At 52.4% G+C, this 25,391-nt stretch overlaps 2 long non-coding RNA genes across 2 annotated transcripts; both read left to right on the plus strand.

The window, feature by feature from the left end:
- The first annotated feature begins 4,373 nt into the window (after positions 1-4,373).
- Positions 4,374-7,667, plus strand: LOC100630656 (uncharacterized). Its single transcript, XR_002799461.2, has 3 exons — positions 4,374-4,512; positions 7,124-7,269; positions 7,361-7,667. It is a non-coding gene; the product is annotated as an uncharacterized lncRNA (long non-coding RNA).
- Positions 7,668-15,175: 7,508 nt separating this feature from the next.
- Positions 15,176-16,904, plus strand: LOC106781571 (uncharacterized). Its single transcript, XR_001378229.2, has 2 exons — positions 15,176-15,427; positions 16,428-16,904. It is a non-coding gene; the product is annotated as an uncharacterized lncRNA (long non-coding RNA).
- The last annotated feature ends 8,487 nt before the right edge of the window (positions 16,905-25,391 follow it).

Raw genomic sequence — 25,391 nt, forward strand, 5'->3', positions numbered from 1 at the left:
TGTGACAACGTTCTCGGGATTTCCTTCAGGGCTCCCAGGCAAACCTTCAGCTAATTCTCGCTGTGGAGCCCTGCCAGGGATCCCTTGAAAGAGACAGTGGTGGAAACGCTGCACCTGTTGGCAAGACCTTAGGCCCCCATGACGTAATCGTCGCCTAGTGCACGGCCCGGGGGCCACATCGGCGCAGAGGCGGGGAGGGGGGCGGCGGGCAGGGGAGCTGGGGCCCCAAGGCTCAGTCCCCTCGGTGACAAGGACCACGCGGGTCCACATGTGTGCAGAACCTATATTCAACAAGGTAGGGCATTCAGGGTCACTCTGGCCTGACCGGCTGGTGTCAACCCAAAGTCACCTGGTCTCCGGTCCCGCCGCTGAGCGAGCGCGCCTGGCTGGAGGAGGCCGGGCGCCGGCACCCAGGACCTGCTCAGAACCCCGCAGGGCCCGCCCCGGACGCCGCAGGCGACTCCGACTCCGCTGAGACCTCCTTCCCCGCGTGGGCCTTCGGCTGCGCGGTCACCGCGGCGGGCCCCTGGGTGGACCGCTGCTCCGGGGCAAGTCCCTACTTGAAGCCGATGCCCGAGAGGCACAAGAGCCCGCGCTGGCCATTGGCGGACACGAGCTGCTGCCCTGGGGCGGGAGGCTGCGCGCTGAACCGCCGGCTCGCGGGGCGCCCGAACCTGGCCTCGCGCCCCCTGCTGGGGGTCCAGCGCAGGGGCCGGATGCAGGCCTGTCAATTTTATTTATCTTTTCAAAAAACCAGCTCAGAGTTTCATTGGTATTTTTCTATTGTTTTTTAAGTTTCTGTTTCATTTATTTCTGCTCTGATTATTATTATTTCCTTCCTTCTACTGATTTGAGGCTTTGTTTGTTCTTCTTTTTACAATCCCTTTAGGTGCACTGTTAGATTGTTTAGTTGAGATTTTTCTTGTTTGTTGAAGTAGGCCTGTGTTGCTATGAACTTCCCTCTTAGAACCAGTTTTGCTGTATCCTGTAAATTTTGGCGTGTCGTATTTTCATTTTCATTTGTCTCCAGGTAATTTTTTATTTCTCCTTTGATTTCTTCATTGACCCAATCGTTGTTTAGTAGAATTTTGTTTAATCTCCACCTATTTGTGGCTTTTCCAATTGCCTTCCTGTAGTTGCTTTCTAGTTTATACTATTGTGGTCAGAAAAGATGCTTGGTTTTATTTCAATCTTTGTAAATTTACTGAGACTTGTCCTGTGGCCTAATATGTGATTATGCTGGAGAATGTTCTTTGTGCATTTGAAAAGAATGTGTATTCTGTGGTTTGGGAATGGAATATTCTATATATATCTACTAAGTCCAGTTGTTCTAATGTGTCATTTAATGCTAACGTTTCCTTATTGATCTTCTGTTTGCATGATCTATCCATTGGTGTAAGTGGAGTATTAAAGTTCCCTACTATTATTGTGTGGTTATCTATTTCTCCTTTTATCTCTATTAATAATTGCTTTATATATTTAGGTGCTCCTATGTTGGGTGCATAGATATTTACATTTGTTATATCCTATTATTAGATTGTTCCCTTTATCATTATGTAGTGCCCTTCTTTGTCTCTTGTTACGGTTCTTGTTTTAAAGTCTATTTTGGGGGCCAGCCCCGTGGCCGAGTGGTTAAGTTCGCGTGCTCCGCTGCAGCGGCCCAGGGTTCAGATCCTGGCGCGGACATGACACCACTCGTCAGGCCACGTTGAGGCAGCGTCCCGTATGCCACAACTAGAAGGACCTGCAACTAAGATATACAACTATGTACCAGGGGGGATTTGGGGAGATAAAGCAGAAAAAAAAAATTAAAAAAAATAAGGTCTATTTTGTCTGAGATAAGTATACCTTTCCAGCTTTCTTTTCATCGCCATTTGCATGGAGTATCTTTTTCCATCCCTTCACTTTCAGTTTCTGAGTGTTTTTAGGTCTGAAGAGTGTCTGTTGTACGCAGCAAAATATGGGTCTTGTTGTTTTTATCCAATCAGGCACCTTATGCCTTTTAATTGGAGCATTTAGTCCACTGACATTTAAACTAGCTCGTAATAAGACGGTACTTATTGCTCCTTTGTTACTTTTTTCCGGGTGTTTTAGTGGTTCTTCTCTGTTCCTTTCTTCTTCTCTTGCTCTCTTCCCTTGTGGTTTGATGGCTTTCTTTAGTATTATGTTTGGGTTCCTTTCTCTTAATTTTTTTGTGTTTATTATACATTTCTGGTTTGTGATTACCATGAGGTTCACATATAATGACTTACATATGTAGAAATCTATATTAAGTTGATGGTCACTTTAGTTTGACCTCTTGCTACAAACTCTACTCTTTCACTCTCCTCCTCACACATTTTAAGTTTTTGATATCAAATCTAACCTCTTTTTTGTGCATGTGCATCCATTACCCTCTTATCACGGATATAGACAATTTTAGTACTTTGTCTTTTGACCTTCATATTAGCTTCATAGGTGGTTGATCTGCTACCTTTGTTGTGTATTTGCCTTTACCAGTAACTTTATTGCTTTTTTTAAAATAATTTTCTTATTCCTATTTGTGGTCTTCTCTTTTCCACTTAAATAAATCCCTTTAGCATTTCTTCTAAGGATAGTTTCTTGGTGGTAAACTCTTTTAGTTCTTGCCTGTCTCAGAAACTCTTTCTCTGTCCTTTCATCCTGAATGATAACCTTGCCAGGTAGAGTATTCTTGACTATAGGTTTTTTCCTTTCCACACTTTAAATATATCATGCTACTCCCTTCTGGCCTGTAAGGCTTCTGCTGAGAAGTCAGCTGATAGCATTATGGGGTTTCCTTTGCATGCCACTTGTTGCCTTTCTCTTGCGACTTTTAAGATTCTCTCTTTATCTCTAATTTTTGACATTTTAATTTTAGCGTGTCTTGGTGAGTGCCCCTTTGGGTTCATCTTGTTTGGTGCTCTCTGTGCTTCCTCTGCCTGGATGTCTGTTTCATTCCTTAGATTGGGAAAGTTTTCAGCCATTATTTCTTCAAATAGATTCTCTGCCCCTTTGTCTGTCTCTAGTCCTCCTGGGACACGTGTAACACTGATGTTAGTGCACTTGATGTTGTCCCAGAGGTACCTTAGATTGTCCTTGTTCTTTTTAATTATTTTTTATTTTATCTGTTCAGCTTGGATGATTTCCTCTAGTCTCTCATCCAGCTCGCTGCTCCATTCTTCTGTATCATCTTCTCTACTGTGGAGTCCCTCTAGTGAATTTTTCATTTCCAGTATGGTATTCTTCATTTCTGATTGGTTCTTTTTTACATTTTCCAGTTCTTTGTTGAAGTTCTCACTGAGTTCATCCATTTTTATCCTAAGATCCGTGAACATCCTTATGACTCTCTGTTTCGTTTAGTTCTTTCTCTGGGGTTTTGTCCTGTTATTTTATTTGCAACGTATTCCTTTGTCTCCTCATTTTGCCTCTTTCTCTGTGCTTATATCTATGTATTGTATAGGTCAGCTACGTCTCCCAATCTTGGAGAGATGACCTTATATAAGAGATGCCTTATGAGGCCCGGCAATGTGCTTCCCTCCTGTCTCTAGTTCAAATGTCCCAGGAGCTACCCCGTGCGGGCTGCTTGTGTCCATCTGTTATGGCATGGTTGCTTTTGCTGCAGGTGCCTGGGGAGTCTAGGCTGTCCCCCTTGCCAACTGGCTGTAATGCTCAGCTGTGTGTGGCTGCTATGGTCCTTTCAGTCACTTTATCAGGGTTGGGGAGCTACAGTACAGTTGGCTGAAAGGTCTAATAGCACATATCTGGTGCAGTTTTTCTGTAAAGTGAGTAGACACCAGTGAGACCAAATACTAGGCTCAGGGGCATACAACTGCTGCAGGCCTCCAGCCAGCAAGGCTGTTGTCAGCTCTCTCAGGGCTTCAGCTGAGTGTGGCCAGCCCCAGGCAAGGGAGCACCCAAATGTTTCAGGCTTTGGAAGGTGGGGCCAATCCTCTGTGTGGCTATTTGAGAAGCACAAGTCTGCTGCAGCTGACAAGCCCCACTGCCCACAGGGCTACTCACCCCACCAACACAGCCCTGCCCCGTGCACATGCACAAACCCACTGAAGCAGACGCAACCGCCCTGCTGCCGAGGCCCCACACACTCCACGACCACAGGCCCACTCCTCGTGCACTCCCTACCCTGCAGAGGGCAACCCACTTGCCCAGCTGCAGAGGCTTCCAGGCACCCCATGTAAGCTGGCCCAGAAGTTGCCAGAGGGCTTGCTGGTGGGTGGAGCCAAACCCCAGGGGTTAGCTGGATTAAGTCGGTGCTCTAGTGGGTGGGGCAGGCCTCTGCAATAATGGGCCAGAAGAAGAACTCCAATGTTATCTGCCAGCATCTGTGTCAGCACACCTGTACTGGGTCACAATAAAGGCTACTGCAAATGTCTCAGTCCCTGGAGAGGTCTCACCTCTCACCAAGATGCACCCAGAGCCTATCAGATGAGTCTCTTCTCCCCAATGGACTATGCGTCTTTCTTTCTGGCTCTTTTAGGTGGCTTATCAAAACAGGTGAATTTCTGCATAGGCCCTTTAACAGCCTGCTCTATTTTCCCTTATGTCAATAGCTTTTCTGGGGGGTATTCCCTTTTGTAGTTAATAGCAAGCAAAGCCAGATATTATGACACTTGTCTCAGTTGTGCTGAATCCAAAACCTACTTATTTTGGTAACACTCCCCCACTCAGATCACCCACTCCTTCAGGGAAGGCTTCAAACCTTAGGGTTGCTCCTGGCCAGCCATGAAGCACTGTGGCTAAAAGGTGGCTTTCTACTCTCCAGATAGGAATTTCTGCCCCTTCTATCTGTTAGTGCTGTCCCTTGTTGTATATGTTCTTTATATCCAGATTTCAGTTCTCTGTTATGGGTAATTATTCTTAGAGTAGTTGTAAGTTCATTTTGTCCATGGGAGGAGGGGAGCTCAGAGTCTGCCTACACCACCATCTTACACCGTTCTCTGTTGCTTTTTTTTTTTTTTTTTGGTTTTTATTTTTTTTTTATTTTTTTTATTTTTTATTAATGTTATGATAGATTACAACCTTGTGAGATTTCAGTTGTACATTTTTGTTAGTCATGTTGTGGGTACCCCACTTCCCCCTCCGTACCCTCCCCCCACCCCCCCTTTTCCCTGGTAACCACCGATCAGATCTCCTTCTCAATATACTAATTTCCACCTATGAGTGGAGTCATATAGAGTTCATCTTTCTCTGACTGACTTATTTCGCTTAACATAATGCCCTCGAGGTCCATCCACGTTGTTGTGAATGGGCCAATTTCGTCTTTTTTTATGGCTGAGTAGTATTCCATTGTGTATATATACCACATCTTCTTTATCCAATCATCAGTTTCTGGGCATGTAGGCTGGTTCCACGTCTTGGCTATTGTAAATAATGCTGCGATGAACATAGGGGTGCAGCGGACTCTTGAGATATCTGATATCAGGTTCTTAGGATAGATACCCAGTAATGGGATGGCTGGGTCATAGGGTATTTCTATTTTTAACTTTTTGAGAAATCTCCATACTGTTTTCCATAGTGGCTGTACCAGTTTGCATTCCCACCAACAGTGTATGAGGGTTCCTCTTTCTCCACAACCTCTCCAACATTTGTCGTTCTTGGTTTTGGATGTTTTTGCCAATCTAACGGGGGTAAGGTGATATCTTAGTGTAGTTTTGATTTGCATTTCCCTGATGATTAGCGATGATGAACATCTTTTCATGTGTCTATTGGCCATATTCATATCTTCTTTTGAGAAATGTCTGTTCATGTCCTCTGCCCATTTTTTGATCGGGTTGTTTGTTTTTTTGTTGTTAAGCAGTGTGAGTTCTTTGTATATTATGGAGATTAACCCTTTGTCGGATAAGTGGCTTTTTTCCCAATTAGTGAGCTGTTTTTTTGTTTCAATCCTGTTTTCCCTTGCCTTGAAGAAGCTCTTTAGTCTGATTAAGTCCCATTTGTTTATTCCTTCTGTTGTTTCCCTCAACTGAGGAGTTACAGTGTCCGAAAAGATTCTTTTGAAACTGATGTCAAAGAGTGTACTGCCTATATTCTCTTCCAAAAGACTTATTGTCTCAGGCCTAATCTTTAGGTCTTTGATCCATTTTGAGTTTATTTTGGTGTGTGGTGAAAAAGAATGGTCAATTTTCAATCTTTTGCATGTGGCTGTCCAGTTTTCCCAGCACCATTTGTTGAAGAGACTTTCTTTTCTCCATTGTAGGCCCTCTGCTCCTTTGTCGAAGATTAGCTGTCCATAGATGTGTGGTTTTATCTCTGGGCTTTCAATTCTGTTCCATTGATCTGTGGACCTGTTTTTGTACCAGTACCATGCTGTTTTGATCACTGTAGCTTTGTAGTATGTTTTGAAATCGGGGATTGTGATTCCGCCGGCTTTGTTTTTCTTGCTCAGGATTGCTTTAGCAATTCGCGGTCTTTTGTTCCCCCATATGAATTTTAGGATTGTTTGTTCAATTTCTGTGAAGAATGTTCTTGGGATTCTGATTGGGATAGCATTGAATCTGTATATTGCTTTAGGTAGTATGGACATTTTAACTATGTTTATTCTTCCAATCCATGTGCAAGGAATGTTTTTCCATCTCTTTATGTCATCGCCTATTTCTTTCAAGAAAGTCTTGTAGTTTTCATTGTATAGATCCTTCACTTCCTTGGTTAAGTTTATCCCAAGGTATTTTATTCTTTTCGTTGCGATTGTGAATGGGATAGAGTTCTTGAGTTCTTTTTCTGTTAGTTTATTGTTAGTGTATAGAAGTGCATAAATCAGTAGCATTTCTATACACTAACAATAAACTAACAGAAAAAGAACTCAAGAACTCTATCCCGTTCTCTGTTGCTTTGATGCAGGACTTTTCAATAACTCTAAGAGGCTCAAATGCATCAGGAATCTGTACAAGGAAACTTACTGAGTGACATTCCCTGAAATCACTGGACCCTGGACCCCTTGTTTTTGGAGAATTGCACAAGGGACTTGTGACATGCTGCCCCACGGTTTCTAGGGCCACCCTGGATCCTGACGGTTCTCTTGGTCCCTCCCTCTCGTAGGATCCCCTGAGCTGACATCCTCCATCTTCTCAGGTGGATTCTTCTCCAGTAAAATCTCCTTTCCTTTCAGCACCTGTCCCTGCCATGTGCCCCATCCGACACAAGGAGGCGGTGGTGAGCTGAGACCTCACTGCCCAAGCTGTCCAGGTGTTCATCTAAGGTGAGGAAGTGACCGGAGGCCCTGGTTTCTCATTGGATATTTACCAGATAAAGCAGGTACGTGACAATGCAGGTAACTTAAGATGCAAAGCCACCATCCAGATCGCATGCCTACTAAGGAGACTTGTTTTTCCTTTTAATGTGAAAGCTGGATTGAGGCTGAAGAAGAACTTACAAGCACCCCGTCTGGGCTGCTCATTCGCATCCTGGTCACCTGCTGCCCTGGTCTAAGACAACAGGAGAAATGGTGCCGTACTCACAGAGTCAGACTTCTCTGCAAAGTGAAAATACCTTTATGATGATTATAAAAGTAATGCATTCTCGTTAAAAAAGGAAAGTCAACAAAAGGAGCCTAAAGAAGAAACTTTTAGAAATCACCAGAACCCCACTTTGAGCCAATCTCTAGCACTGGACATTTGGGTTGTTGACAAATGTCATTAAAAATGATACCTTCATGTAAATGCTTATTTATAAACCTTGGCTGACCGTCCTAATCATTTCTCAGGATAAATTTTCTGTGAGAGCAACAAATTAGTCAAACAGGCTCCATATTTGAAGGGTTTTAAACCATGAGAAGGTCCCCAGCAGACTCCTCCAGCAAAGTCAGAGGGACCCATTTCCCACACTGCTCCTGACACTGACAACTCCACTCTTACACCCTTTGAGAACTTATAGGTTAAAAAATACACAATATTTTTATAAAGAATAATCAGTTTGTTTTTGTAAAATTGGTACAATCTTACAAAAAACGTTGAAGGAATACAGAAAAGAGAAGGAATGAGAAAAATGTCCTAAATTCCATAATCTTGGAATAACCATGTTTCATTTGAATGTCTTTCTTGAAATCTGTTTAAAACTCAGGTTCTAGGACAGGAAGCTGGAAGGGCGGATAGGGTGTGGGTCAGGATGGAGGCCTGACACAGGAGTCTGCTTCTCCCAGGCTCCTGCAAACTCTAGAGAACAACGAGGAGACATTGACAAAGAGAACAATTCTCTGAGGGTGCTGACCCCAGCAATGTGCTGGAGCCTCTCAAAGGAGGGAGGCAGGTGGGCTTGAGTTGATCGGGGCAGGGGCCACCATGGGGCAGGAGGTGGGGCTCAAGGCACTTACAGGTGAGATCCGGTGGATCTGGGGTCCAGGAGAGGCTCCCAGGCAAACGTCAGGCTGACACTTGGGTGACTGACTGCAGTGGGTTGAATTGTCGCCCCCAAAACATATGTCCACCCAGAACTTCTGAAGGTGGCATTATTTGGAATACGGGTCTTTGCAGATGTAATTAAGGTAGACATCTTGAGATTATCCCAGATAGAATGGGCTATAAATCCAGTGACAAGTGTCCTTAGAAGAGACAGAAAAAGAGAAGACACACAGATACAGGGAGGAGGCCGTGTGCAGACGGAGGCAGAGACTGGAGACGTGTCCACAAGCCAAGGGACGCCAAGGATGCTGGCGGCCACCAGAACCTGGAGGAAGCAAGGAAAGGTTCTCCTTTAGAGACCTCTTGGGAACATGGCCATGCCTACAGCTTCATTTCAGATTTCTGGGCTTCAGAGCTGGGGGAGAATACCTTTCTGTTGTTTGAAGCCAAGTTTGTGGTCATTTCTTACAGCAGCCCTGGGAAATGCCCTCCCAATTTAGGTGAGTTACATAATTGTTTGGATGTGGTTAATTTTTCTAATTGTTCTATTCTACTCTGTAACCAGGATTCCCACAGACATTTATTTGTTCCATATTTAAGTAAATGAAATCAACCACATAAGCTCTTTACTTTGACTCGTCTCTTGGTCGGATTAATTCAATTATCCATATTCTTCCTAAAATGTCTGACAGTGGCTATGCTCCCTACTTTGTCCTGTGGTTAAGAATGTCTGCTGTGAGCAGTGGCTGCCTGGAGCTGGAGGGTGTGATACCAGCCCTGATATCGGTTTCCCTACATTAAAGCCAGCATATGTGGAGCTAAAACCGAAACACTCATTCCCTGCTTACTCCCTGGCTTCCTGGATCCAGAATCCACTATCCTCCATGGAGACAGACACCATCAAGGACAGCCACCTGGATTCACTATCTCCTCCCCACAAGGAGATACAGGCCGGTGTGAAAGCTGGTGACCAGCAAGGTCACGGGCTCCCTCCTCTCTGCAAGTAGTCTCAAGGCCAAATACAGGCTGATGGAAAAGCTCCAACAAGCAAGGCCATATGCTCCCCCTCCCCTACCTAAAACCCCAAATAAAAACCCTCCTTTTAGCTTTTGGCAGAGTTTTAGATTTCAGCGTTAGCTGCCCTTTCTCCTTGCTCAGCGCTGGGCAATAAGAAAGTCCTACTTTCTACCACTACACCCAGTGTCAAAGATTGGCTAGCTGTGCAACAGATGAGCAAACTCATTTCAGGTTTGATATCAGGTGCAGATTACCGGTGGGGGGAGCAGGAGAGACATTTCTGGGGCAGGGTCATGCTCTGTATCAGGAAAGGAGTCTGGATTACACAGGCATGTGTGTCTGTCAAACCCCATGAGGATGCACTTCCAGATTTGAGAGTGCATTGTATGCAAATTGTTCTTCAAATTGGAAAAGAAACTACGAACCCATCTACTCAGTGATCCACAAGTTGCAGTGTCTGAGGGGCAGTGTGCTGATGCCTGCACCTTACATTGAAATGCATCAAGAAGGGGATAGGTTGCTGGATGGATGGATGGTTAGATGGATAGATACCCAATGACATAGACACAATGCAGCGCCAAGACTTGGAGAGGCAGTGAGTATATGAGTCTTTGCCGTAAACATCTTTCACCTTTGCAATAAGTTTGAAAATTTTTATAGTGAAATGTTGGGAGAAATGTCTGTTGACTTTGAATTTGAAAGATAACTCGCCTGAGTCTGTACTCAGCTTCTGCCATCTTGGTCCATCTGGACCCTGTGCCTTTAGCGTGGAGCCGTGGTCTGGAAAGCTCTGAGCCCTCAGCACAGGTGCAGTGCAGGCGGTTTTGGTTCGCTGTGGGGGCCACAGTCAGGAGTTGGCCTCCAGTCCAGCATCACCCCCAAAGGGCTCCTGTTCTCTGCAGTCCACACAGGTAGGTCTTGACCATTCCTGGGAAGGAGATGAGCATCTTATTGAAAAGCAGTTTGATGTGGTCCCAGCACCAAGAACATTTAGAGCCTGCCGCTGAAAAGGAGGGGGAGGTCCGTCTGGGCCAGTCCTCAATACGGAACCCTCCTCCCAAAAAGATTGCTAATGACCTGCACAGAGTCCCAATCCTCCCTCACCAACCTCATGCAGTGGGGTCTGTTAGGGGTCCATTTACAGGGGAAGAAACCGAGGCTCAGAGCAGTAAGGGATGTGCGTTGAAGGGCAGAGTCAGAATGTCTGTAATGGATCAGACCCTCAGGTCAATAATAACGAGTGTACGGGGGCAGGCAGGGTGCTAGCCGTGACACGCATTACTTCATCCAGCAGGGGATGGTCCCAAGCAAGGAAGTGTGAGCTTGCCAGAAGAAGCAGTGTGGGGTCTGCCCCAAAGACAGGCAGTTCCCTGGGCCCTAGGAGTGGAGATCAGGAGAGGTGGGAGGGGCTGAGGTGCCAGACAGGAACCAGCCCCAGGGGTGGCTCGGGAGGGTGCTGACTAGTGTAACGGACAGACTGCCTGCGTAGCCCCAACATTCGTACACTGAAGCCCTAACCCCAAGTGTGATGGGATTTGGAGGTGGGGCGTTTGGGGGTGACTACTTTTAAAGGAAATCACAGAATGAGCCCTAATCAGGAGATTGGTGTCCTTCTAAGGAAGCTCTCTGCCATGTGAGGACACTGAGAAGATGCCTTCTGTGAGAAGGAAGAGAATCTTCACCAAAATCATATCTATTGGCACCTTGATCTTGGAATTCTTAGCTTCCAGAATTGTGAGAAATAAAACTCACAATGTATAAGCCCCGAGTCTGTGGGGTTTGTTGTCACAGCCAAAGCTGACTAATGCCGCATGTAACAGACACATGTGCCAGGGAACCTCAGGGGACAGGGGCCTGGGATTCCTGCCTCCATCAATCAGGCACCTGCGTATAGTTCATTTTATTTTCAACATCTGCACTAAGGGAATTTCGATGACATAAGAGATTAGACAAAATGTGTGGTTGGTTGTCCCAGTTTTCCAATAAAAGTATTGAGTTTCTCTGGGGAAGAATGTTGAAAAATTGCTTAGCTTAGAGTGTGGCACCAGGAAGAATCTGAATGAGCGACAGAGTAAATGGGGCACAGGACTGGAGAGTTTCTGAAATGCAAAGCCAAATTGTCCCTCAATGTGGGCCTCCCGGCCTGGCTGCAGCCACTCGAGGGCGAGCCCGGGCACACAGGCCTGCTCTGGGCTTCACTTGGGTCAGGAGAGAAATGCCCCTGCCCTTCTGATCATGCCCCTCCCCCACCCAGCAGGATCTTCCCTCTGATTCCTGGGCTAGAGGGATCAGATAACGTCACGCGGAGGAGCCAGCTCCCCCACTTAGCCCTGGAGTCTCAGCCAGGCCAGACCTGCCCCAAGACTCCAGCCAGGGACACAGTTTTCAGCCTCCAAGCCAGGCTGGGGCTTCTCCCAGAGGGCTGCAGGGTCTGCAGCGAGTGGGCTGGGGATGGAGGCCTTCTTGTGTGCTGTGCCTCAACCTGCAGAGCACAGAGAGGTCTCCTGGAGCCCCACACCCAGAGAGCAGGGAGACCAGGGGTGCCAGCCCTGACCCAACCCAGACAAACCAGCCCAGGGCCCACCTCTGCTGGGAAGACAAAGCCACATGGTTCCCCTCCTGGCAGAGTGAGGTCTGGAGCACACGTACAGAGGGGATTATGGCCTTGTAAATTCTCTGTACATCCCTTCTGGGGAGCCCGGATTCCAAGGGACAAAGGGCCTGTGTTGAGTCTCCCGAGCAGGCTCAGGGCCAGCACTGGGCCAGGGTGGATGAGGGGGCGGGGTTCATCCAGGATCGGGGCCTCCTACGCAGGTGTGCATGAGTGTATACGTGTTGTAGGGGGACAGGGGGCTTGTGCAAGCTGCTGTATGTAGGCATGGTTGGGCAGGTGTGTGTGAGAGAGTGCACACATGTGAGAGCATGTGGTACACACGTGTGTTTCCAGCTCATGTGTTGTGCATGTGCATTCGTTATCATCGAGCTTGTGCGCTTCACGAAAATGTGCCTGCTGTGTGTCATCGGGCACGACTCCTCCTCCCACCTGTCCAGGCTGGCAACTGTCTTCTCCAAATCCCACCCAGGACGTGCATCCTGGAGTCCTGGTGCAGAGAGATCTTCCATCTGGGCACCAAACCTTGCCAGCCTGGAGCTGGAGAGAAGGCACCTGAATTGGCAGCAGTAGCCACACTCGTGCCCTGAGGCTGACCTGGGACAGGAACACAGCCCCGTTGGTGCAACCCATCCCCTTCCTCCAAAGCTGTGTTTGTGAGGTCTGGGCCTCTCGGCCTCTTCCCCACAGGAGCATCCTGGGTCCTCGAGAGGGGAGCTGCTGCCCCTCTGCAGCCCTGCCAGCTGCTGGGTCTCCCTGGCCCAGCCTCTGCTGCATTTGGGGACCTGAAGGCTGCTGGGAGGGCTGAGGAGCATCAGGAGGACAGGAGGGGGCCCTCACCTTTGCAACAAGAGTCAGCGGGGGCCTGGGCCCTAAGGAGCCTCTCCAGGGAGGCCAGTGCAGGACCAGGAGGAAGGGCACAGTTGTCAGGACCAAGGACTTCTTTCTGCCGCTCTCCCTGAAAGACCAGTTGTTCAATGGAGCAGCCCCCTCATCCCACCCACAAGGCCAGCACCATGGACAGGGCTGCGTCTGTGCCAGGGAAGGGAACAGGCACCCAACAGAGGGCAGCCGACTTGTGGCTGAAGCGCTAGAGCACACATTTTCGTTTGCCTGGGTCTGTTGCAACTACTCAGCTCTGCCCTTGTAGCGTGAGAGCAGCCCCAGAAGAAATGCGTGTGGCTGCACCCAGAACACTTATTTGTGGGCAATGGCACTGGATTTCATAGAATCCTCCTGTGTCACAAAATGCTATTCTTCCTTGAATTTTTCCTAACCATTGAAAAATGTAACAAGTATTCTCAATTCTGGGGCTGTGCAAAAACAGACAGAGGGCACAATTTGGCCTGCGGGCAGTACTTTGCTGAGCTCTGGCCTAGGTACCTGGTGCAGGTAATGGACGTGCCAGCTAGACAGGGCCTCCAGCCATCCCCAGTCCTCCCAGCACTGCCATCCTAATGAGACCAGTGTTCCCAGTTCCTGGTGAGCCAGCACTTCTGGGGTGAGTCTGCACACATGTGGCCATCCTGTGCACCCCTTTTCTCTTGTAACCAAATGGGGGCATTCTAAACCCTCCAGTCCACACTGGCCCTGTTTCCTTGGGCAACGTATCAGAGCAACAGGTTGTGGCATCCCTTCTTCACACCTGTGTAGTATTCCACTGCAGTGATGACCGTCATTTATGTAATGGGTCCCCTCTAGACGGACACATCTGTTGCTTCTAAGCTTCTGCGATTTCAAAGCATGCTGCAAGTGATAGCCTTGCACACCTGCCCACAGGGCACAAAGTCTTAGGCGTCCAGGCCCTTAGATGGAGAAGGATTGCACTGAATTCCCATAACACCCCAGGACTAGGTTCTACCGTTACCCCATATATTGAATGAAACAAAGTGCACAGAGGTGATGCAGGCTCCCAAGATCACTTGCCTAATCAGTAGGGATGATAGGATTGGGCCCTGATCTGGCTCCAGCACCGACATTCACATGCACCCCCTACTATGACGGTTGTGACTCTGTGGTTCTTCTCAAAGGTCAAGGGAGCCTGCGGACAGCCTTAGCTTCAGCCCGACACAGAAAGCCTGGCCATGCCCCTCCAGCAGGGCCCGCAGGATCGAGCTCCTGAGAAGCAGCCTGTCACCACCCAGATAAAGTCTGACCTCGGCCTGGCCCCGGGCACTCTAGGAAGGACTGGCCTGGAGAATCGCCCTCTCCCCTTCCTCTGTGCCTCCTGTCTCAGCACCATTGCTGTCCAGTCATCCCACAGACCAGAGCTATTCCCAGACCCAGCACTGAGGGAAGGTCACAGACATCTCCAAGTGACAGACCACGGAGGGCCAGCCCCTAGTGTGTCTTTTCCACCTGGTGCCAGGCATGTTGGACTGGATCACCCACTCTGGCTCTCTGAAGGTCAATGGGGAGCTGGCCTGGGCTCCTCAAAGCCTGTGGGACACTACGTTGTGCCCAGACCTCAGTGAGGTCCTGAAACTAGTTCTTCAGGAGGTAGGAGCCCTGAGTCCCACAGAGCTTCCATGAGCGTGTGACCTACAGCTCCCCCATGGGGTTGACCTGTCTGGCCAACCTGGGAAGGTCTCTCAGCAAACCTTCCCTATCTCTGGGGTCAAGATCCAGTCCAGGTGCTGAGGAGAGAGACCCAGAGGTGACAGCAAAATACTTGTCACTGTCTCGTCTTGTTTGTGCAGGCGATGGGGCCAAGACAACAAACACAGCAGGTCCGGGAGCCTCCCCCAGGATGGCCCTGGGGATTCCCCCAGGAAGAGACGTCATTTCCCACCTCCTTCCTGTCCCCTGGTGCCCTTTACTCCTTCCTTCTGGATGGGCGCCCACAGGGCCAGGGAGGGTATAAAGGGCCGGGCAGAGGATGCCTAGGCACGACCAGGCTTCCCAGTGCCAGGACTGGGCAATAAGACTCACCTGTCCAGGTAAGATGGGGCTCCCCTCTATCACATGGGGCTGGCGAGGTCAGGCGGGGTCCCTCTCTGAGAGTCGGGTGGGCTGTCCTCCTCTCTGCAGGAGCCTTGGGACCCTCCAGCCAGAAGCCATGCTGCTGTGGCTGACCCTCGCCCTCCTGTGGAGCACCACCTGCTGGGCAGAGCGTAAGTCCGGCTGGGTCAGCCCCCTCCAGCCCATCCATCTGGTGGCCACCCTCCCCTCTCTGCATCCCAGAGACCCAGGGTCTGGGCCCTGCCCTGGCCACATACTAACTCTTATCTCAGAACTGTCCCATCTGGTGGAGGGGCTGCGTCCAGAGTGAGGCAGAGATAGCCTGCATGTGACCATGTGGTTTATTTTCTCTCCCCACCTGCTTCTTTCATCATCTTGAGATTTATGGGCTCGGAGGAGGCCGGTATTTCAGTACCACTCCAGACTATGACAACGACGTCACTGGGATTCGGGTGTCTGTAGGGCCTGTCTTTGGCCTGATTAAGAGGTGAGTAGGAGCCGTGCCATGAGCTCTAAGGCTGTGTCCCACTCATGCCAAGTCTCAGGAATGTGGGGAGGGGGCTAAGCACCTCTTCTCCCAACATCCTCGCTGGGTCCTGATTACTCTTTGAGGCCAGTTAGGTCCTTGGAGCCATGGAGCCACCAGCCATCACCTTTCCCTTTGTCCCCTTTCCTCAGCTGCCTCCTCTCCCACACAGCAGTCCTTTCAGTCCAGGTTAGGTCAGAGAGGAAAGGAAGTGAGGGTCCAAGTGGACCACTGACTGAACACAAGTCGCCAGAAGTGTGTAGAGGCACAAAGCCAAGGGCCACTACCCTAATGTTTGGGTGGTGTCCTTGTTCAGGACCTAGGGCAGATCTTGGCTCTGCACTGACGGGGTCCCGGGGACCTGTGAGAAGGAGTAGGGCAGAGCAGCCAGCAATAAAGGGGACAGAGTGTGGGTAGAGTGAGGGGAGGGGGGGAGGCCATGGGAGAGGCCCCAAAGTGGGGCAAGGACACAGACAAGGCCAGATGGGCAGAGCTAGTGGGACTCCCAAGGTGAGTGTGGGAAGTCATCTGCTTCTCAGGCCTGTGACCTGGGCAGCCTGACTCAGGCTCAAAAAGTCTAAACTGGGTCCAGGGACAGCTCCCTTCTCTAAAGGATGACAGAGGCAGGCATCTTCTGAGGGTCAGAGTGTTGGACACGGGGCTGAACGCTCCTTTCAAATGATCCTGAGTGTTCCTACAGTCACTCCCATTTGACAGACGAGGAAACTGAGGCCCAGAGAGGCTGGGTAACGAACCCAAGATCACAGAGCCTGAAGGTGGCAGAGCAGGGGTTTGAGACCAGCATGTCTGTGTCAGCACCCAGATTCATGTGCTTAGAGACTCATGCTGCAGTGACGGCCCTGCTCTCCGGTAGCCAGGGAGGGGTGGCTCGAGGAAAGAGGACGTGGGGAGTGGTGAGTCTCCTGGGTCCCAGGCACTCAAAGCTCCCCCTTTCTCCCAGCATCCAGCTGAGATATGGATCCTCCTGGAGTAAAAGCCTTGGCGCCCAAGGTGGGAAGATCCAGGAATTCCTGCTGCAGCCGGGCGAACACATTATAGCCGTCCACGGCTCGTACAGGGGTTACCTCCGGTACCTGGTCGTATACACTGACCAAGGGCGCTCGGCTGCATTTGGGCGAGAAGAGGGCAACAGCTTCTCTGCCTCCCCAGACCAACCGTGGAAGGTGCTCACAGGAATCTTTGGCCACCATAAGCTCCTCGGCATCACGAGCATCGGCTTTCGGTGGGCTAGTATTCAGTCCTTTGGTTGACCATTGCACAAACAAGTGCAAACCCACAGGCTGAGAAATGAGTGCTCCTGGGTCCCCAGGGATGGGGCCCGGCTGAGGCCCTCTGGCTGGTGGCGGGCTGGTGGCACTGAGGTATCCTTTCTCAACCCTGAATAATAATCCACCAATAAATGAATCTTCTGCAAGAACAGTGTGTCCAGGCGTGGTCCTTGGGTCTGGGGTACAACCCAAAGCTTCTGAGTGTGTGGAGGGTGAGGTGCTGGGGCTGAGCTCAGTGACCCAAGCCCAGGATGAGGCAGGAGGTGGGTCTGATACCACAGGCCTCCATGATTCTGCCGAGGATGCGGGACCTGCCCGAGCAGACCCTGGGCCGATCCCACAAACTTTGAGGATTCTGGGCTCCAAGGATGCCCTGTCCCCATTCCCCACCTCAAGTCCATCCAGCTGGCCTCTGCCGGCCCAGGCTCAGGTCCAGGTTTCCCAGATATGCAAGGGGCCTCAGGGAAGCCACTCATTCATTCATTCATTCAGTCAGTCAGTCCCTCACTCACTCAGCACATAGTTGCCAAGGCCTCACCCACACCAGACTCTCCCGGGCACTGAAGGTGTAAAGAAGAAGATGCTGGGTGTCCAGCTGAAGGGCACCCCAGGGGACAGAAGCATAAGCACATGGAGACTGTTAGTTGTAGCATCTGCACTGATAGGGACACAGGCAGGGCCTTGTGCAGAGGCACCTACCCAGAGGTGGGAGGTGGGGTGTGTTTCAGGGAAGCCTTCCTGGAGGAGGCCACGTCTGACTAAGTCCTAAAGGCTGAGTGAGAAGTGGCCAGGCAGAGACAGGGGAGGAGGGCATCCCAGGGGAGGGGTCAACATGGGCCAAGGCCAGAGCCAGGGATAGCCACGGGCTGCGCTGCTCCAACTGCAGCAATTTGTTATAGAAGCATTGGGAAACGTAGCCCCAGACCTTGCACGTTCTGTGTACCCCATCCCACACCTGGAATCCCCCAGGAGCACTGGCCAACGTCTGAGTCCCAGAATTCTCCAGGGACCGGGCTCCAAACATTTTGGATCACAACCTCCTGGAAGAAACACACTGTACACTGCGACACGAGCACGCACCCGTCCAGAGAACTGCGACAGCGAAACACTCAGGGATCCTGCCAAGTGCAGCCTGTCCCCTGAACCCCTGCTCACAGCAGCCCCATGAGGACAGGACTGCCAGTATCCCCATTTTCAAAAAGGGGAAACTGAGGCACAGGGAGCACAGTGGCTTGGCCTAGGTCACATAGAAGAAAGTGGCAGAGTTGGGGTTCAACATGACATGTTCCAGGGGCAATGTCTGGGCTCAGGACCCCAGACAGAGGCAATGATTTCCCCATAGATCCTCATCTTTCTGCCTGAGGTACAGGGTGACATTTTTCTCCTCTCTACTTTTATTTTAATTTGAAAGGCTGGTTGAGAGCCATTCGTGGTTCTTCACCTGGCGCCTGTGGAAAAATTTCAGGAATCCATGAACTTGGATGGGTAAAAGTTACCTCTTCATTTTCATTGTCCGCTATAAGAAATTTCCTATTTCCTGCAATACACCTGTGACCTCCAACATTCCATCAACAGATCCTGCGACCTTGTCGTATCAATTACTGTTCAGTTGTCCCAGACATCCTGAAATCTACACTCATCACTCCTTCACAATTGTGGGTGTTTTCAGACCTGCCTGTTCATGAGCTGATAACAAGAGCACAGGTGTTTGTAGAGCGCATGCAGGTGGAAACACTTGACCAGCCATCTGAGGCTGCTTTGCAGGGGGGCTCCTTTCTCCCTGTGTGGGGCTGAAGCCACGGGTGGGCAGGGGCCTCTCATCCCAGCTTGGCAGCTGCTCTGGGAAGCCCAGGGCCAGGTCTGGTGCATAATTCCTTTCCTGCCCCTGGCCTCCTAAAAGGGAATCTATTTTGAGTACTAGAGATTCTTGACCCCTTTCTCAGGTGCCCACCTCTCTTGGGGCTGGCAGCTGCCAGGGGGGACCTGCCTCTCCATGCCTCCTGGGGTGACAACAAGGAGGATCAGAAAGGGGACAATGTTGACTTGAAGAGTGACAGCTCTGATCCCCACAGCAGTCACTGCCTTGTGACCAGACCAGATAGCATGAGAGCAGGAGCGAGAGGAGAGTGGGAAGAGGACAAGCAGGGCTCAGGAAGGGGGGTGTGGGGAGCACGGCCCCAGCTCAAGGGCTGTTGTGCAGACTAACCACGAAGCACGGTCCGTGACCCAGCGGATCCTTACTTGTAAGTGACACATTTCTCGGCATTTCCTTCATCGCTCCCAAAAACTGAGCGCATCCTCCCTGTGGAGCCCTGCCGGGGACCCCGTAGACAGGCGGTGGTGGGGACGCTGCACCTGTTCTCAGGACCTCGGGTCCTCATGATGCAGTCTTTGTCTAGTACACAGCGGGGCCAGAACCGGCGCGGGGGGAGAGCGGAGTGGGGCAGGGGGAGCAGGGGGCGCGAGGGCCCACTTCCCTCGGTGACAAGGACCACGCGGGCTCACGTGTGTGCAGAACCTTTATTCAACACAGTAGGGCATTCAGGGTCACTGTGGCCTTGCCGGCCGGTACCAGCGCACGACCACCTGGGCTTCGGCCCTGCGGCTGAGCAGGCCCACCTGGCTGCAGGAGGCCGCACCCCGGCGGGACCCAGGACCCGCTCAGACCTGCGCAGGGCCCGCCCCGGGCGCCGCAGACGACCCCACTGAGACTTCCTTCACCGCGCGGGTGGTCGGCTGTGCGGTCACGGCGGCGGACCCCTGGGTGGACGGCTGCTCCGGGACAAGTCCCCACTTGAAGCCGATGCCCGAGAGGCACAAGAGCCCGCGCTGGCTCTTGGCGGACACGAGCTGCTGCCCAGCGGCCGGAGGCTGCGCGCTGAACCGCCTGCCCGCGGGGCGCCGGAACCTCGCCTCGCGCCCCCTGCTGGGGGTCCAGCGCAGGGGCCGGATGCAGGCGCGCGCGCTGCCTACCACCGCGGTGATGCGCTCGCCCGTCCACAGCAGGAACTCCTGCGCGCGGCCGCCGGCCGCCAGGGGCTTCATACCAGGGTCTCCTCTGCGCCCCAAACCTCAGCTGGAGGCTGGGAGGGAGGTGGAGTCAACGGCCGGGCCCCCGCTTCCACGACACCTCCGCTCCATCCCACCTCCCAACTCTATCAAGTCCTCCTGCTGTCTAGCCAGTGTCCAACCCCCGGGAGTGGCCAGTTCCTTCCCTTTTTAACAACTGTCCAGCCCTGCGGCTGCCCCGCTGGGGCTTCTTCCGACTCGTAAGGTGCCCTTCTGTCTCCCAGACAGGGGCTTTGTCACCTGTCCTCAGACCAGCAGTCAGGTCCGCTCCCTCCAAAAAGAGTGGAAGACTCTTTGGGACGCCTCCTTCCCCTTAGTCCCCAGAGAGTCTAGACCCAGGTGTAGTCAGACTCTGGGTCCCCTGGTGCCTCTGACTCTCTCTCTCACACACATCCTAGTGGCCAGGGTGGGCAGCTCTGAGCGGCTGGGACAGAGGCCAAAGCCGAGGTGCTGTGGCCGGTGACTTCCTGCTGCACCCGTGGGAAAAGATTCTTAAGGAGGATGGGCCAGCTTCCCCACTGCGGCCCTCCTCCTGGGGCTGCATCTTCCCCAGCGTCTGCCCAGCTCACATTATCCCTCTGGGCCCCGCCCCCAGTCCACCTGGAGTGAGGGGGAAGCAGCCACATTGAGACCCTGCCCCCTCACCTAAGCCCAGTGGACCAGAGGTGGACCTTGACCCAAGCTGGGCCCTCATTCCCAGAGCCAGAGATGAGCAAGTCAGGCTCTGAGTGGGCCTGGTGTTGTCACAAGTGAGTAGAGAGTCTGAGGCAGCCGTGTCCCCTTAGTGAAGGGGACATCTATGAACCAGAAACAGCGGAAAATAGATGCAGAGCCAGCCTGATGGCCTGCTTCCTGCTCTTACATGCAAGACACACCCCAAGTAGGTGGCCAGATAAAATACAGCACCCCAGTTAAATTTGAATTTCAGAGAAACAGCAAATGATTTTTTAGTGTAGGTATATATCAAACATTGTGTTTTTAAAGTATAACTATGTGCCAAATACTGATTTTTTTTTTAGTATAAGTGTATCCAAAATACTGCACGATGCATACTTACACTAAGACGAATGCGTGTGTATCTGAAATTCAAATGTAACTGCATGCACTGTATTTTTATTCACTGAATTTGGCAACCCTACCCCAAGACACCTTGGGCATTGTGGGAGAAGAACAGGCCCCTGGAGGCAGAAGCTGGTGGGCGAGGTGAGGATGGGGCCTGTCGGGGAGACAGCCCTGGAGGACAGAGCAAAGGAGCAGTGGGGGAGACAGAGCTGCAGGTGACGAACCGGGGGAGACGCTGATGGTCTTCCTAGCCTGAGCGGGTTTCTGCTGCTTACTACCCAGGGGCCCTAAGGCAGCCAGACAAACCCCAGACAGGGGATCCTCCAGACATCCCCATCCTGACACCATGGGGATGCTCCTTGGGGAACTTCAAGCCCTTTTCAGCAGCCTCAGTCAGGACTCGCCTGCCGCGCCCCGCCCCCGCCCCCCACCCCCAGCCTGTGTCGTTCCCTCTCTCTCCAGTATCCTGGCCCTGGGTGGGACATCAGGCCAGGCCAGGGGGCTATGTGTGAGGGCACAGGGGTGAGGTCGGGAGGAAGCAGAGGTGGGAGGCATGGTCTGCTCTAGGGGCTCCGGGGTTTGAAAGCATCCTCGGAGAAGCAGCGCAGAATCAGCACATTCGGGGACCATGTGCGGACTCATCCCAGGGCCCCGGGTCTTACTCACCCCTTGCTGAGGCCCGTTATCCCCACGAAGACCCGATGGCCTGGTTCTCCCCCACTCCTCCCCCTGATGTAGGGGTAGGAGCCGCCGCCTGGGCCCTGCGTCTCTGGAGGACGGTGTGTATCAGGAGAGAGGGAGCAGGAGGGGAGGCAGCAGCACAGCTCCTGGGCCCGAGCCCGCCGCTTCAAACGTCTGGTCCGGCGCTGCAGCGGGCAGGTGTGGAGGCCAGGGCTGCGTGCTGGGCTGGGACGGGAGGGGCCGGGAGGGGCCAAGGGGGCTGAGAGGGGCCAGGAGGGGCTGGGGCTTACCCTGGGCTCTGCAGGCAGGACCTGAGAGGAGCAGGAGGGCCAGCAACAACAGCATGGCTCTGGGGCGGCACCCAGGGACTTGGGCTTATGGGTCAGGAGGGGCGGGACATGGAGAAAACTTGAGAGGAGTCTCTGGGAGGAGAGGTCAGGGGTGAGGGGTCATGCGGCCCCTGAGGCTGGGTGAGGGGAACTGAGGGAACCTTCTTTTCCTGCAGGCTTCAAGGACCAAATGAGAAACAGCATCCAGGGCTATTTCTCGGATGTGCCAAATGCTCAGTTGCTCAGAAGGGGCCCCGCCTGCCTGGATGCTCTGATGTCACCATCCTGAAATTCTTAATCAGTTTGGATCAAGGGGCCCTGCATTTTCATTTTACACTGGGCCCCCAAAGTACACAGTTGGTTCTGGAAGAGACCCTGTCCTGGGGCCCCCACTGGTCCCTGCTCCCCGATTCAGTCTCCAGATGGTCAGCTCACAGCTCCCCTTCCCTCCCGGCCCCCAGCCCCTCCCTTACCTGCTCTGCCTGGTCTGAGCCCCTCAGCTGCCCCTTTATGCCCAGGTGCTGCCCAGGCACCCCCACCACAAGTGGGACCTTGAAGCCTCCACCCTTTTCAAGGGCTCCAGCAAGAACCCAGGAGCCCTTGGTCCAGGGTGATCTGGCAGGGGTGCTGGGTGCTCAGTGTTTGTGTTCCTGTCCACAGCCCGCAGACAAGGGAGCCACACAGGCAAGACCAAGCCCATGGGACATGGTAAGAACCAACGAGGGGATGGGAAGGGACGGTCACAAACCAAGACAAAGGGAAGTCCAAAGCCAGGGACCGATGTTTGCTCTGAGCACCCAAGAGGCACAGGGCCCTGGGCACGTGGGGTGGAGGAAATCAGCCGGCCCTGCCTGAGAGGACCCCCAAGGGTTGGAGACACAGCAGCAACTGCCCCGAGCAGAAGGCCAGATACAGAGAACATGTGGGACAAGCCCCCACCCTTTCCTCATTTGAGGAGGGGTGCCTCACCTCCTTTGGATTCCCTCCTGAAAAAGTCCGCTCCCCCTGCCCCGTCAGGGACTCACAACAACGCCCACTGGTGGAGCGCTCACTCGGGCCAGGCCCCTGACCAGTTCTCTTAACCTCATCCTCACGCCACTGCTTGATTCCCACTAACAGCTGAAGAAGCCCAGACTCAGAGAGGTTCAGCACTTGCCCGAGGCCACTCAGGGAGATGTGGCCAAGGCAGACTCCATCCCAGGGATGAGTCCCGGACCTGCCTTCATCGCCACAGCCCACTGTCCCCACACCACGGAGATGCCAGAGAAGGGACACCCCCGGCCAGGCTCTGGGCACCCTGGGGCTCCTTGGTCTCTCCCTTCTGCCCCTTCCCTGTCCCTAGTTCTCTCAAACGTCCCCCAGCTAATGGCCGTGTGCACAGCTCAGGTCATCCACCGCACCGGCCAAGGGACACCACCCAGGAGGACAGGCCACCCCCACTCGTCCCCTTGGGACCTGCAGGGAGCTAACCTGAGCCCACAGCCCCCTGGCACTCCTAGCTGAGGGGAAGGGGCAGCGAGCCCTGGGAGGTTGTGGGGTGAGGGGCAGCCTCCCCCAAAGCCTGGGAGAGACTCCTTACAGGTGCTGTGATGCAGGGTGGGGGAGGGAGGGGGACCTCCAGAGGAGACGCCGGCCTGCTGAGCCCTCAGCACACAGCTGGGAAAGGGCACCGGGCAGAGGCAGACACAGGGCTGAGGGTGCCCTGGGCCACGCCTGAGCCTGGGAAAGCTCCTGTGTGGGATTTGCTGCCCTTTTGGGTTCCTTCCGTCTGCCTCCCCAAGGAGGCTTCCTGGGAGGAGGGTGGGCTGGGGGAGCAGGTCTCTGGGAGTCCAGGGCTTCCCTGGGGGCCGGGAGGCCCAGGTTTCCTTTATAACCACCGTGTGCCAGTCACCAGGCAACATCAGGGGCAGCCATCTCCTTTGATCCTCCAGCAAACTAAGAGCAGGCAATGTTCGCCCCATTTTACAGATGAGCAAACTGGGACCCAAGGAGGGAAAGTAATGGCTCAGGTCTCACATGTAGGGGAGCAGGGATCCCTGCAGGCGGACCCGCACAAGGCCCAGCTGGAGGCTGGTGCTGCATTCACAAATGACGGAGCTGGAACCCACAGCCACACTGTCACCACCGGCCAGAGGTCAGCATGCTCAGTGAGGGGCTCGCCCAGCATTTCCAGGCCTTGAACCACCAGGAGCTAAAGAGACCCGCTCAAGGGAACCTGCTCATCGGAGGGATTTCTCCACTGACAGAGGTGGCTTTGGTGAGAAAGCCTATTGCTGTCCTTAAGGACAGGCCAGCTCCTCCAGGCCAGGCAGGGTGGAGGCAGGGCTGGACAGTGACCCTGGGGATACTCTCCACTGGGGGACCTGAGTTTTATTGAGGGAGTCACAGATTCTCCCATGGGTGGGATGAACCCCCTTGGCTTAGAGCACTTGTTCTCTACTGGGGTTGATGGTACCCCAGGGCACATTTGGCCGTGTCTAGTGACATTCTGTGTTGTCACAACTGGCCTGTGCTACTGGCATCAGGTAGGTAGAGGGGGACGCTGCCTAACATCCCACAATGCACTGATAGTCCCCCCCACACTCAACAAAGAATTATCTGGCCCCAAACTTCAGTTGGCCAAGGTGAGAACCATGGAAGTTGCTTTGGTCTGCCCTTCCTGAGGGGAGTACCTCTCCCTCTCACCCCATGTGAGTCTGGTGGGGGTACCTGAGCGGGATCCATCTCCCCAGAGCTCTAAGCCTTAAGGCCGAGGGTCTGTGCGCCCCCACCTCCCACCTCCTGCCATGCCTTTGGCCCTGGAGTATTTCTCTGAGCTCCTCTCTCTCTCTCATCCTGGTCCCCATCTCTCTGAGTTTTCCAGCTAAGGAGGGGTTCTCAGATATTTTCCACATCAATTCATATGTTGTACGATGTTGACAAATATTTTTATAATGGTAAAATACACATAATATAAAATTTACCATTTTTACTGCTTTAAAGTGTACAACTCAGTGCCACTGAGTCCATTCACAATGTTGTGCAATGTCACCACCACCCAGCTCCGGAAGCTTTCATTACCCACAGGAAACCCCGTTCCCCGTTCCCATAAAGCAGTCACTCCCGATATTTTATCTCACTTATTTTATGACTGTAAGCGTGTTTTGCATGCAAGTGTTTTCTACTTCATGCTGTCTTATCTGCCCACATGTCCTCTGGTTTCATCTGGTTCTTCTGAAGTTAGGTCCCACAGCTCTCTATGGAGTTTCGATGTTCAACTGTGTTCTCTCTGAGTTTTCCTGTTGTGTTTTCTCAGTCAGCTGTACTGAGGGTAATGGCCATACAATAAAATGCAGCTATGTTAACAGTACCATTTGATGAGTTTTGACAAATGTATGCACCTACATAACTACCATCACACTCAAAATGTAGAAAGTTTGTCACCCCAGAAAAATCCCCCATGTCCACTGGCACTCGGTCCCCTCCCAGCTTGGTTGCAGGTAATCAACTGATCTG

This window comes from Equus caballus, chromosome 13, assembly GCF_041296265.1.
Source record: "Equus caballus isolate H_3958 breed thoroughbred chromosome 13, TB-T2T, whole genome shotgun sequence".
NCBI classification, from domain to species: domain Eukaryota; kingdom Metazoa; phylum Chordata; class Mammalia; order Perissodactyla; family Equidae; genus Equus; species Equus caballus.